The 13511-nt window shown below is 33.6% G+C and overlaps 1 protein-coding gene across 3 annotated transcripts in view; it reads right to left on the bottom strand.

Moving 5' to 3' along the window:
• PRKG1 (protein kinase cGMP-dependent 1) overlaps positions 1-13511 on the bottom strand; it is a 1422417-nt gene that overhangs the window by 153321 nt on the left and 1255585 nt on the right. Inside the window, exon 1 of one of the 3 annotated variants that reach the window (XM_066349798.1) lies at positions 2096-2173. The exons of the other annotated variants lie outside the window; for them this stretch is intronic. The gene's annotated coding sequence lies outside the window, so the exon portion shown is untranslated. Of the gene's footprint in view, positions 1-2095; positions 2174-13511 lie in introns of those variants that run through there. 3 annotated transcript variants of the gene reach the window in all.

Here is a 13511-nt window from a genome sequence, read left to right as displayed (position 1 = left end):
TGTGTGAATGGCTTATTTCTGAGGAGGCTGCTCATGGAAGCATCAGTAAGTACAAATGTCTGCTAGTGTTGAAAAAATAAAAAACTATAGAGCATCATATTAAATCTAACCTTCTCTAAAATGTATTTCCATTGTGGCAATTTAGATATTGCTCACAATTTTTTAATGTATAATATATACAAAATAATGTTTCTCTTGCATAATATTTTCTGTACATATAAATTTTAAAAAATAATTTTATTACCAATTTTCAGTATTTTAAAATTTTATCATACCTTCTGTTCTATATTAGATATACTTTTCAAAAATGAATGCAATTTTCTTGCAACAAAACTATATGTTGATATTTTTAAGTGTAGAAGGGGAAAATTAGAGATCAGAGAGTGATGATAACAAAAGGAATTTAAAATAGTTTAGTTAAAAATATTAGTAAGTTAGAACTTATAATCAGGCTTAGTACTTAGTAAAATGATAAATATCAAAATAGAACTGATGCATTACAAGGGGGGAAAAACAACATATTATACAAAGGATTATAATATTTGCCAGTTAATGAGCCTCTAGTTTATATCAGTAACTATATTAAATAATTCACACATCACATTTATTACATCAAACAGAAGGTGGTTCTTTATCTCAGATTTACACAGGGGGATAAATGTTAGGTAACATATCCAAAGTCAGACAGCTAATGAGTTGCAGCCCTGGAATTTGAAAAAAGATCTGGCTAGCTCCAAAGTCCATGTTCTTTCCACAACAGTCCACAGTTGATACACTCTGCTATCCTATTTTAATAGCACAACAGTTCTAAAATACTTTTAATACAAAATAACTTCTGAGTAGTAACTAATCATGTTTCTCTGTCCATCATTTAAAAAATACATTAAATTGTTAATGAAAATAGCATTAATATTTTTATGAGCGCCCAATTGCAAAGCTAATTCAATAAGACATTTTGATTCCCAAAGTATTAGAATTCCTATCCATGGCTATTTTCTAGTCCTATACGTTGCTTTATAATAATGTTATGTAAAAATTGCAAATTATTCCATGCCAAGTTTATACAGTACCAACTCATTTTGCCATTTTGTTGTCATTATATCAGTCTTAGTAATGTGTTTAATGCCATTATTGCAATCTATGCATATGTCTAAAACACCATCCCTGTATACCCAAAGAGTCTGATCCGGTGAAAAACTACATACTATCTTAACTAACATTGATGCATACTAATGCCTTATTTTATGAGACAGAAAAATTTCTAATGAGAAAATAAGTTGATAATAGTGTAACTTATTATGTATACTTATTTCCTTTGTAGGTCAAAGGGCCAGGGCAAAAAGCAAACATCATTTGTATTTAGAGAAAAAATGCTTTGTACTCATATAATAAAGAGGTCCTAATAGCTCCATGTTGATATTAAACTTCTCTCGATTATTACATAGCCGTTATCATACTTGTTTCCTACACAACATCTACCAAGTGAGCAGGGTATCATGTAATAGCGGTTCAGACGCAGGAGAGAGAAGAAAAAAGGACATGTTATTTTTAAAAACTGAACTTTCTTTCATTTTTAATTTTTGGCAGACCAAGGTATTTGATCATTTCTAAAAGACAAATGTATGAGATTTTGAAAAAAAATACTGACCTTGAGAGCATTGTATAATTGTAATTATAATTATAATATACAATATATTTAATTAAAACTGTTTTCTAAATACATATTGTCTTTGAATACTCAGCACATCTTTATAGCAAGTAAATGTACATGTATTTACATAACATTCCCATTCTAACATGCACATTGTCTTTCAAAATAAAGTCTCATATTAATCTATTTCTGTACCAATATTAGTTGATTTTCATGTGACAATTAATAAACATGTACTATTGCAAAAGTAGCTACTGTTTGGCAGATTAACAGATATTTCACAAAGTTGCTATTGATTAATAAATAATTACTGTCAAAGCTATGCAGTTAAGTATTGTTCTCTTTTTAAGCATTTTTGGAGGAATTAGAAATTATATTCAATCAAATCACAGAGCATGAAAAATAACCAAAATATTTGCAAATAATAGTTGTCTGTGCACTGACTCTGATACTTTTTGAACTTCATCACTGGAATCTTCATCATCGCTGTATCCTGAAGTAGAATCACTGTCAGTATCTGAATAATCCATAGCAAGAGTTGAACATTTACTCTTCTTGTTCTGAAGCAATTCTCTTATTTCTCATGGCTGGGAGAGAGCTCAATAGTTGATTCATATCTCAGGGGAACACAGAACACACGAGGCCATAGTTCATGCAAAGTTTCTGTCTAAGTAAGGGCTCTCTCCCTTTTCAGCTCTAGAGCAATGTGACTGCCATCAACAGAGTCCTAGCATTCCCTAGGTGCCAGCCTTCATGGAAACTGATACTACTCCAATTGCTCATGAACTTACAGCAATCAGAGCCCTTCCTTCTGAAATGCAACAGTTTAATATCCACAGTTCATTCTGGATCACATAAGACAAAGTAGATTCTTTCCATCTCAAAATCCAAAGGCAATCTTACCACAAGTAGGATATTTAAAATTAATAGGCTATCATAAGTACCAAAAGGCCATTTTAGATTAAGGTATACTATGAATGTATTATGAACTAGAATTGTAGAGTTTATGGCAAATTCAACTGTGCTATTTGAAAATTTGATCCCAGGGCAGAAACATGTTCTTGAAGAATAAATTGTACCAGGTGATTCACTGACCTACTTCTTATTTAGTCATGAAGTTATTCCAACATGATCTATACCTTCCATATTCTAAATAGAAAACACATACAAAGTGAAAAAGATTATTTAAGACATGCAAATCAGTACATATCTTTTAACCAAGCTTGGCACAGAGTAATCAACAAATAAATGATTGCTTCCCATCATCATAGTCATGGTTATTGTCATCATCATCACCATCTCTTAAGGGTCTTCTAATATTCAGGAAGCATGTGACACTTTGCATACACTTTTTCTCATGGAACATCCTTTCATCAGTTTCTAGAACAGTCTCCCAATTCTTTCCTGACAGCACTTTCGCAATGTATTTTCTTTAATCCTCTTCCCCAGTTCACTGAAATCTAGGTTTTTCTCCAAATTCTCTTTTTGGCCTTCTTTTTTATTGCTCTGATTTCTCTTATTAGGGAAATTTCACATAATCCTATGGCATCTGTTATAACCATAGTTTTATATTAATGACTTCCAAGTCTTAACTTCTACTGGACATCCCCGCTGGAAAGTCCCATTGCAACCTCTTATTCTTATTCTAACCTCTTATTCTAACTGAACTCATTTTTTCTTAACCTCAAAACCACTCTATTTCTTTGGTTCCCTTATCTTGGTAACTGACTTAGTCATTCTTGAGTTCACCTAGACTCAAAAAATTAGATTCAGATTTTACTTTTCTCTCTCTCCATCGGTACATGTGTTTGATCATTTTGGTTCTATCTTTACCTTTTCTCTTATATCTATCCTTCCTTTGTATTTCCATAGCCACTGTTCTACTTTGGACTGTCACCATCTCTACCCTGGAATGCTAATATGACCTCATAACTGATCTGATTTCCTCCATTCTTCTCCTTTTTTAATCCATATCTCACTTGCACATTTTCAAATGTAAATCTAGTCACACCAACTCTTTGCATGAGAGCTTCAAAGGAAACATTTAAAAAAGAAAAGTTCCTACATTTTCCTTTAGAGTTTGAGGTTCTCCACTGTCTGACCTATAGTTTTCAGGAACTATGTGAACTTTTACCAACTATCCTCTACTGCACTGTTACAAACACTGCTTCTATAAAATAGACCAGGTCTTAGCTCCATGCTTGTTGACATGCTGATGGCTCTTCCAAGAACCCTCTACTCCAATTCAAGTGTTCATACATGTAAACTTCTATGATCTCTCAATAGCATACTTATTTCTTTTTATTTTCTAATAATTTTTAAAAAAACTTATTTTCTTTGGTCTTTGTTCTTCTTTTATTTGTTTTTTTTTTGTGTGTGTGTGTTTCCTTTCATCACCATGTTTAAAAGAAAAAAAATTCCCATAATATATCTACATATGATTACAGAAAGAGAGAGAGAAAGAAAGAAAAAAATACAGTAACATAATATGCCTTGATGAATATCCTTCAAACACTTCATTTTACTTATTATTATTTTTTTCCAAGTGAGAAGCGGAGGGTGGCAGACAGACAGACTCCTGCATGCACCCTACTGGGATCCACTAGGCATGCCCACCAGGGAGCGATGCTTGGCCCATCTGAGCCATTGCTCTGCTGCAACCGGAGCCATTCTAGCACCTGAGGTGAAAGCCATGGAGCCGTCCTCAGTGCCCGGACCAACTTTGCTCCCATGGAACCTTGGCTGCAGGAAGAGAACAGAGAGATAGAGAGAAAGGAGAGGGGGAAGGGTGGAGAAGCAGATGGGCGCCTCTCCTGTGTGCCCTGGTGGGAATCGAACCCAGGACTTCCACACGCCGGGCTGACACTCTACTGCTGGGCAAACTGGCCAGGGCCTCATTATTCTTACGTATCCACATGTATCATGAATATAATCATAAGCCAATAATTTTTTTAAAACATGTTTACTGATGGCTATTATATTCTGCATTCCTGAAGCCTGAGGTTTAGTGGGTACAAATGTTAAATCATTGTGTAAATATATAATTGAAAATACTGATCCAAGAGCATGCAATCAGAGGTTTAATAGGGGTCACTAACTTGGCAATTCAGAGGCCAGACAATCCTTTTCAGAACATTAGAAACTAAGTTCCAAAGGATGAGTTAGCTGGGTTAGCAAGATGAGTCATGGATTAGCAAGATGAGTCATGAGATTAATTTTTTTAGCAAACAAGTAAAACATATGCAGTAACCCTAAGGTAGGAAATAGTTTATTGTAAAACAAAAAGGTTGGAATTCAGGGATTGAGAAAAAGAAGGTAGGGAAGAAGAGATGCCAGAGAGGAAAACAGGGCCAAGTCATTCAGTGCTTGTAGGCTACACAAATATTTATTTTATATAAAAAGGTTGTTTACGTTAGCTGTCTTTTCTTTACCACATAAAATAAAATCTTAAAAATTAGTTGAAAAAGGCTTACGCTCAATTCAGGGAAACAGATTATATGTCATAATAAAATATAGCATCAAGAAAATAATCTTAGATCAATAATTTAGAACAATTATTGTTAATAATGTTACTATATAGCTATTTATATATTAAAGAACACATGTAAACAGAAAATATGATCTTTTCTCATTAGTATCTTCCAATGTTAAAAATAGGAGTAACCAAAAAAAGCATAAAAATTGACGTATGATCAAACACATATATAAACTCATGATTAACTCAGAATTGAGTTTAGAATAATAATAAAATTGAGCTATACTTTCTGGAATCCACCCAAGGCAGTCTCTGGTTTCTCATCAGTAACAGGGAGTCGGGACATGAACTCAAAGAGAATGCTTCTTTGAGCAGAATGATTTTAAGCATTATCTACAAAGTAACTCCAAAGTTTGTTCTTCTTGGTAGCACAGGTGAATATTTCCATTTACAGCAATGATTTACTTCTTGAGAGAATGCAAATTCTCTTGCATCTCTTCCTTTGGAAGTTCACAAGAAGTAAAAAAGAAAGTAATAATTTTGAAAAATTAAATTTTACTTCTTTTTCCATACCCTTCTGCTGGGTTGGTGACACAAATTTTTAGTGTGATATATAAACTTCCATTCTATGGCATGTTTTAGTGACAAAAACATAGACATTTATTAGGTTGAACCAAATAAAATTGCCATTTCTTTTCAAGTTAAAAATGATAATTTACTGGCAATTTTATTTCATTCAATCTAATACATAAAATTAGTGAAAGTAAAAGGAGAGGAAAAAACAATTGCAGAAAGATACATGCCACTATTTCTTTGGGACACTACCCTAACAGAGATATAACAGATATCTATACTGCTTCCTTATTCCATATTATAACGCATTCATTCTTCTGAATGTTGATTTGATCGGGGGCTTTAGCTCTTCTACCTAGCTATTCAAGACCATTCTTTTTATATTCCATCATTACTAGTATAAGAAATAACCACTAAAGAAATTCTTTATCCTACTTTTGTTGTTGCTGTTGTTGCTAGAGTGTAAATGGTATTTACTCTGTGCTCTGGCATGAAATATTAAACTCTTTGGCAAAGTCTTACACATTTAAAGAATGCTTTCCTAGTGTTTTATGGACAGAAAGAAGAGCTTGTTGTTCCTATTTATTCTCTTTTATTTTATGAGTTGTTTGGAAGTATAGATTTCAATATTATAATGTAATTTTTAAAAACAAATTTAGAGATATTTTAAGAGAAAAAAATAGTAAAAATAATTTTAATCTATTAAAAATGTAAAAATCAAATCTGGGGTACAACATAATTATACTCAGTTCATTTACTAAAATCAAATACTCACCTTCCTCCTAATTCTATGTTTCCCTTTCTCTGATCTATACTTCATAAAATAGTCTGGATTAAGGTAAATCAAGTGGCTTGTTTTACTTTTCAGAGAGTTTCCGTGTAATTTTTTAATGTAATTGGCCAGAAAAGTTTTAATTTTAGGGGAAGATATTAATAGATAAATTATTTTATGGGTGTCTCTTGGGTTATGAAGACTTTAAAGAATAAAATAACACATTGATCTTCTTTTTATTTTTCTGCATTTCATAGAGCCGCATATTAATTCTCTAATTTTTCCTAACTTTAAAATAGAGAAAAAGAAAGCATTTTGGAACAATAACAGGAATTGATATACTAGTAAACCTCAATGATGCATATTTGAAATGAATGTTAAATTGCATGACCGTGTGTGTGTGTGTGTGTGTGTGTGTGTGTGTGTGTATGTATTTACTTATTTTAGTGAGAGGAGGGGAGGCAGAGACAGACTTGCGTGAGCACCCAGACAGGGATCCACCCAGCAAGCCCATCTGGGGCATTACTCTGCTGTTCAGCAACAGAGCCAATTTTTTAGTGCCCGGGGCAGAGGCACAGGTAGAGACCAGGGAGCCATCCTTAGCACCCAGGCCAACTTTGCTAAAACCTATCGAGCCATGGCTGCAGGAGGGGAAGACAGAGGGTGAGAGAGAGTAGGGGATTGGTGGAGAAGCAGATGTTCACTTCTCCTGTGTGCCCTGACTGGGAATCAAACTGGAATATCCACACACCAGGTAATGACCACATATTTCAAAGGTTCCCAAAAGTGCCTTCAAGCCAGGAGGGTGTTCTCTCCTATAAAGATTTCTAGGCCATCTGCCAGGATTGTCTTCTGTTACTTGTTCTATTTCCAATTTACTGTGTTACCTTGAGAAAATGCCCCATTCTCTCCTCAATTCTTCACATGTGATTAAAATCACTGCTCTGTTCTGCTCTGTAATTAGTTAGAATTTTACCAACATGAACACCTTTTCAAAATTCTAATTTTTAAGATATTTAATGTTCCTGAAACAATTTATACTGAGTCCAAACATATTTCTTTAGCTAGAAAAGGTTAAGTCTGTAATTATGATGAATGCATAAGGCCTATCATGCACAGATTTCCATATTTTTATTTTTGTCTGTGACCAATAAAATGAATTTTCACATAAAAATCAGACATGTTCATTTGAAATAATATATTCTCATAATCATAAGTCAAGAAAAATATAAAAAAATTCTATAAAACCTTATTTTGATAACTAAAAATTAAAATAGAAATGTTTAATTAGGTTATTTTTTTAGGGAAAAGAAATATACAGAATTTTAAATAAAGTTGAACTGTAAAATATCTCTTTGTCTTTGTTACTTTCTCATCAAATATTTCTTATTTTTTTATTAATTGAATAAACACCATCATTTTTGATGACTTTAGAATCCAGTGAATCTAATATACTATATCATCCAAATTGAAGATTAACTTTGAATTAAAGATAAATAGAAAAAAAACTTAATTGGTAAAGAAAGAAAAGTCATGGGTATGTGTATAGAGGCCAATTTAAATAAAATGTGCTAAAAAAACTCCTATAGTTGGTCTTAGTTAGTAAAAGCAAACAGAGTATTGGTCTTACTAAATATAAGAATCTATTTTTACCAAGCATTTTGGTATATTAGACATGTCCTACCTGCCCAACCTCTGTGATTTAAATTATATATAATAAAATAGTTTTAAATGGTTTTAAAATATTATACAATTTTGATATTTAATATTTGAAAGTTAATTTCTGTAATATGTAAAGTTTCTACAAGTCAAGAAAAAAAACAAAAACAATACCTTACTTTAAAAAAATGAGCAAAAGCTACAGACAGGTCATAGACAAGGGATAAATGGCTTTTAAATATATGAAAATATGTCTTCTCTTACACTGAGAGATATGCAAAAGCATGTAGTAGCAATACACTCAAAAAGAACCTTTGTAGACAAGTCAGCTTCATATAACAATTCAGAACTATCTATTAAAATTTTCCTGCAATAGTTTTTCCAACTGGTTTTTAATATTTTTACACTTGGGGACTGGTGAAAACAGAATTATTTCAGGGATCACTGAGGCCAAAATCATCATGAGCACAAGAGAATTCGACTAAGATCTATAATGTTCCTACAACATCAGGGTGGATAACTCTTTCATGGATGGGCACAAAATTTCTGGTGGATCGTTTGTGGTCTGGCAGTTGAAAAACATTGATTTTTCCTAGATACATGCTCACAGTTTAGGGAGATAATGACATTAAAAGAATATAACTACAGCATATACAAAATTAAAAAATATGTTGAAAAATGTAAATATCCATCAATGTGGGATTGATTAAATAAAATTTTGTACAATAAATGCAAGTTAATGTTTAAAATATATTAATAAAATAAAAGAAAACCTATATGTATATGATCTCCAGGATATCTTAAGTAAAAACATTATAGTGCAAAACCATGAGTGTATGTTCTCATTTATATAAAATACATACACAAACAAGTGTAGATCAAAATGCATGGATTGCTTTGGGATACATTAGAAAAAGTAATTATACCCAGGGAAGACACTATGTCATTAAAAATCAGAGGAAGCTTTTGAATTTTACATGATGTATTTCAATTACTTGTCATAATATAAACATTTTTAAAGCACATATACAAAATAATAGAAAGTGATGCTAACAAGCAATTTGTGGATAGAGAGGCTGATGAAAAGTGTCTCTTAGAAGGCCCCGTCAGTGTTGACTGCATGGTTAGCTGCTAACCTTCCTCGGGTTACCTGTCAACCCTCATCCCAAAGCCGTCTCCAGCTAGCAGGCCTAGAGGTAACTGTGCTGGCTAATTCTGATTACACTGAAGAAGTACTACCTTAGCAAGTGGAGCAAGTAACAACATTTGGCACAATATTTGCCAGTGTCACTTACAACACTGACTTCTGCCCCAATTTCACTGGCAGCAATTATAGGGACTAGATGACAAACTAATGAAGATATATTTTCAGAAGAGATATCTGCTTCTTAATACCCTTTGCAACTTTTAGGGTAGCACTGTAGATGTCTTAAGATGTTAAGCTACCAATTACATGTATATGTATATATATAAGCATTTCATATGGATATCTGTGTATGTACCTAATAATTAATATTTTATATTTACTACTTCTTTGAGATTGTATTTTATCATTTCTAATAGTAATAAGAAAATAAATTTTCTCTTTAATATTTCGCATAATTTAATCACACAAGGCATATTCACCACTTATATTGTTATGGTAAGAGAGTAAAGTATAATAATTAGAAGAACAGATACAAGAGTTAGTTTTATAGGTTGAAATACCAGATGTGCCATTAACTATGTAATCCTGAGTAAGATCTCTACTTGTCAATCTTCTTGGGAAAAAAAGAAATGGAAAAATAAAAGTATTTAATAGGGACAAATTCTTAAAGAATAGACAACTAAATACATAAAAAGCACCCAGATCAGTGTCTGACTAGTAAAATCACTCAATAAATACTGTACAATACTATTATTATTTCCTTATTATTATACCATGTTTAAGCCCAGTAGATTCTATTCACTTTTGTTTACCTACTGATGGACCATCATTACTTTCATGCCCCTTCTGTTAATTTAGAAAGATCCTCAAGGATGAACTATCATTTCTTCATAATAATTCTCTGTTGTGAATGTAAAAACATGCTTCAAAGTGCAATCAAGCATTTCAAATCACACTGACAAACTTTTCTACTGTGGTTTATTCTTTAACCTGAAATGTGCAGAAATTAATTGAAATGGTTTCATGCTATACAGTTTAGGGAAAAAATAATATTCATTCATTCATTTATTCATACAATAAAGAAAGATTATCAGCCCTGGCTGGTTGGCTCAGCAGTAGAGCGTTGACTCAGAGTATGGATGTCCCTGGTTTGATTCCCGGTCAAGATATACAGGAAAAGTGATCATCTTTCACATATCTCTCTCTTCCCCTCCCACAACCATGGCTCGATTGGTTTGAGTGCATTGGCCCAGGGTGCTGAAGATGGCTCCGTGGAGCTTCTACTTCATGCACTAAAAATAGCTCAGTTGTGAGCATGGCCCCAGATGGGCAGAGCATCAGTGCCAGAGTGGGATTGTTGGGTGGATCCCTGTCGGAGCACATGCAGGAGTCTCTATCTCCTCCATTCTCACTTTAAAAAAGAGAGAGAGAAAGGTTGCCAGATTAGATTTAGCAAATAAAAATACAAGGGACCTATAAATTTAAATTTGAATTTCTGATAAACAATAAAGACTTTGTAGTTTAATTATGCTCCCATATAATAATATACTTATTGCAAAAACTTATTCATTGTTTATCTGAAATTCAGATTTAACCAATGTCTTATATTTTGTCTGACAATCCTAAATAAAGTTTTTGCATATAGACACTGAGCCAGGTGCTATCTTAGGGGCTAGGTATAAAAAGAGGTAAAGGACAAAAAGACTGCCCCTCAAAACATTACAATCAGGCAGGTAAGACAGATATTGACAGTTATAATATATATATAATGCAGGGTCATCAGCGTATGTTGGTGGTGTGAACAGAGTGACACAGAATCACTCGGAAATGCCCTAAACCTGACTGTGAGATGAGTGGTGGAGGGGTATGGATTGATGGTGGAGAGGATCATGGAAATCTATGGGAAGAAGTGATGTCTCAGATAAGAACTAATGTACATGTAGAAATTTATCAAAAGAGAAAGTGAGGTGGTCATATTATCAGAAATAGCCTATGAAAAAGCATGAGAAAATCTTAGTATAGGGAACAACAAGTAATTCATTGTGGCTGAAACCCTGGAACAAAGAGAAGAGAGAGAAATGAGGCTAGCAGAGTTGGGACTTGAGAAATTATAAATGGTTATTTATCAATTCTAAAAATGTCTTAAAAAATTCAACAGATTGTTTTACAACATTAAACCTATATAAAAAAACAAGATTATCAGGAAAAAGCATGGACAATGTGCTCCCCACAATAATAAATCCACTAGGATGTATTATTTTGTTTTTTGTGTGTTTTTTTGCTGTTAGAGACTAAAGTAAATTGCTATCAAAAAAGCATTAAATTCTTCCTGGATAATTGTAAGAAGAAAAATATTTAGATAAACTTAGTGGTAACAATGTTAGTACCAAGAAATCTTCCCCGATTCATACTACCCAGTTATTCTCATTATCCCCTCTATTCAACACTCCCGTATTTCAGTTCACAGGACAGTAACTGATACAGGATGTTGGGAAACTATTCTTTAGTTATTCTTTGTCCTCTAGTTCCTGCAGAACTCTAGCATGTTACATTTAGAGCCACTTATCCATGAACACTGATGTGCTGGTGCCCTAGCATTGCCCTCCTTATTAGTGAACAATCCTTAGTTGAGGAACAATCCTACTGCAATAGGAACCCTAGGAAGGCAGTCAGCAATAGACCTGAACTGTTACCCTGAATTTATAGCTGAGAATCCTGAAGCACAAATGGTAACAGAATACAGTCCTTTTAAAAATAGGTATGGCTGTTTTTGAAGCCACCACAAATTTTATCTTCATCAATACTTGGGAGAAACTACAATTACTGAGTAACTCTCTGTGCCAGGTATTTGCTGCTTAAAAGTGAAATTTGGGCCTGACCAGGCGGTGGCACAGTGGTAGAGTGTGTCAGATTGGGATGCAGAGGATTAGGGTTTGAGATCCTTAGGTCACCAGCTTGAGCGTAGGCTCATCTGGTTTGAGCAAGGCTCACCAGCTTGAGCCCAAGGTTGCTGGCTCGAGCAAGGGGTTACTCAATCTGCTGTAATCTCATATGAGAAAGTAATCAATGAACAACTAAGGTGCTGCAACAAACAACTGATACTTCTCATCTCTCCCTTCCTGTCTGTCTGTCCCTATCTGTCCCTCTCTCTGTCTCTGTCACCAAACAAAAGGTGAAATTTAGTAATAATATAATCATATGATGTCAGAAAACTATACCCTTGAGCTAGCCAACAACTTGTTTTTGTACAGTCTCAAAGTATGAATGGTTTTTACACATTGTTAAAGAATTAAAAATAAAAAAGCAAACAACAACAACAAAGAGTATGTGACCCAGGCCACAGGTGATCTTCAATGTCTAGAATATTTGCTATGTAACTTTATAGACAAAGTTTCCTATATCTAAATAGATAAAGATATTAAACCACAGAGTGATTCAAGGATCTTCCTGGGGTAGCCATACAGTTAGAAAGTGACAGCTCGGGGCTTTAAGTCAGTTTACCTGTTCCCAATGTCCACGTACGGGCTACTCATGTGCTCTCTATTTGAACTTGGAGGTTTCTATTCCTGCCAGTTCAAAGGCTGTGGTCAAAGAGTGTTTTTTCTGCAGGCTATATTTGCACTGGCCATTCTAATTGTGTAACAGCACAGACATGAACTCACTAACTGCAAGTCCACTGCTGTATATAAAACACTGCCCTACCACCCCCTTCCATTCTTGGGATTTCATGCCACTGCCTTAGAGGGCAGAGAAGCTCATCAGGCCCAAGTACTTAATTAACGTTTTCTTAACAGTAACAAAAATGAAATCTACGCTGCAGCTAATTACTTAGTGATTCAACAATAACTTTTGTAGACTTTAACTTCATCTGAAATAGCTCAAAAAATGCTCAATAAATATAACCTGTAATTTAATTAAACATTATACCATTTGATAGATTTGTAAAGAGCACACATGAAATAACCTGCTAATTAAATAATGTATTAATGAAATTTTTAATAATCTTAATTAAAGTATATAGTTGTTTTAATTATGTAGGTCTACAGCATTATAGTTTCAACCATCCGTTGCTATATTTATTCTTAATCACAAATTTGAGAAATCGATCTTATCTTGCAACCAGATAGTCATAGCTGTCTAGTATTTTAATATGCAGAGAAGAACAGTCATATTGCTCCATCAGACACATGCTGTATTATTTTTTTATCTGCCACCAGATTGTGGGTTGATGTCC

The sequence above is a fragment of the Saccopteryx leptura genome, chromosome 9 (genome assembly GCF_036850995.1).
Source record: "Saccopteryx leptura isolate mSacLep1 chromosome 9, mSacLep1_pri_phased_curated, whole genome shotgun sequence".
Classification (NCBI taxonomy): Eukaryota; Metazoa; Chordata; class Mammalia; order Chiroptera; family Emballonuridae; genus Saccopteryx; species Saccopteryx leptura.
The sequence above is the reverse complement of the archived record's forward strand: the minus strand, read 5'-3'. Positions and strand labels throughout refer to the sequence as shown.